The following is an 871-nucleotide window of genomic DNA, read 5'->3' as shown; positions in this document are numbered from 1 at the left end:
GTATTTCTTGTGAAGAAATTACAAGTTAATGAAAGAAACCTACAAATCAAAATGAACTGTAATGTGTGCTACGGAGGAATTTTCATAAAGTTGGTCGTTTGTATTTTTGGTATCATGTACATAGTTGTTGTCTACTGGAGCAAGTACTTAGTATTTTAAGGAAACTTTTAATAAATATACTTAAATATATGTTGTATTTATTTACTTTATGCTTAGGTAGTACATATATTCTGTTATATATGTAATATATGAAATATTTACCATTACTGATGGTATTATATTTTGTTTGAAAGAGATTAAATTCATAATTATAATTTGTTAAGTGCTCTCAAGTTTTCTGTTTCAAGGAGGACTGTATCTATATGGAAATATATAATAAACTCATGAATGTACTGTGATAAAAGGAATATTCCTCTTTGTCATATCACTAATCTTTAATAAATGCAAAATATGAAACAAAAGGGAAGACAAGTAAAACTAGATTATGAAATTAATTTTGGTGTTGTAATAAATAGATGTCATAGCAGTAGATTTTCTGTCTTTTTGAAGAAATAGGAAAACAAAAAATATTTGTTGTAATAAAAATGTGAAGAAAATAATATAAATAAAGAATACAAATATATTAATGAAGCTGGCAGAACTTTAATTATTCTGACTTTTGAAAATATGCTCATTATATTAGAGAGATAAAAAATAAATAAAGGAAAATGATATTGTTTCATACAATTTATCATAATCCTCATATACTATTGCTAAAATTGAAAAAAATAAAAGGAAAAAATACTGACTGTCTCATACAAGTTATAATAATCCTCATACTATTGCTATCTGTGTTTGACTGTAGACAAGAATAAGAAAGTGTTAATGTGCA

The 871-nt window shown here is 24.7% G+C and overlaps 1 protein-coding gene across 1 annotated transcript in view; it reads left to right on the top strand.

The window, feature by feature from the left end:
• LOC119589087 (nuclear hormone receptor FTZ-F1 beta-like) overlaps positions 1-187 on the top strand; it is a gene marked incomplete in the record, with an annotated part of 70,745 nt that extends 70,558 nt beyond the window's left edge. The window contains 1 exon segment of the mRNA XM_037937663.1: positions 1-187.
• Between the last annotated feature and the right edge of the window lie 684 nt (positions 188-871).

Source organism: Penaeus monodon, chromosome 25, assembly GCF_015228065.2.
Source record: "Penaeus monodon isolate SGIC_2016 chromosome 25, NSTDA_Pmon_1, whole genome shotgun sequence".
NCBI lineage: Eukaryota > Metazoa > Arthropoda > Malacostraca > Decapoda > Penaeidae > Penaeus > Penaeus monodon.
Note: the sequence above shows the minus strand (reverse complement) of the source record. Positions and strands in the feature narration are given on the sequence as shown.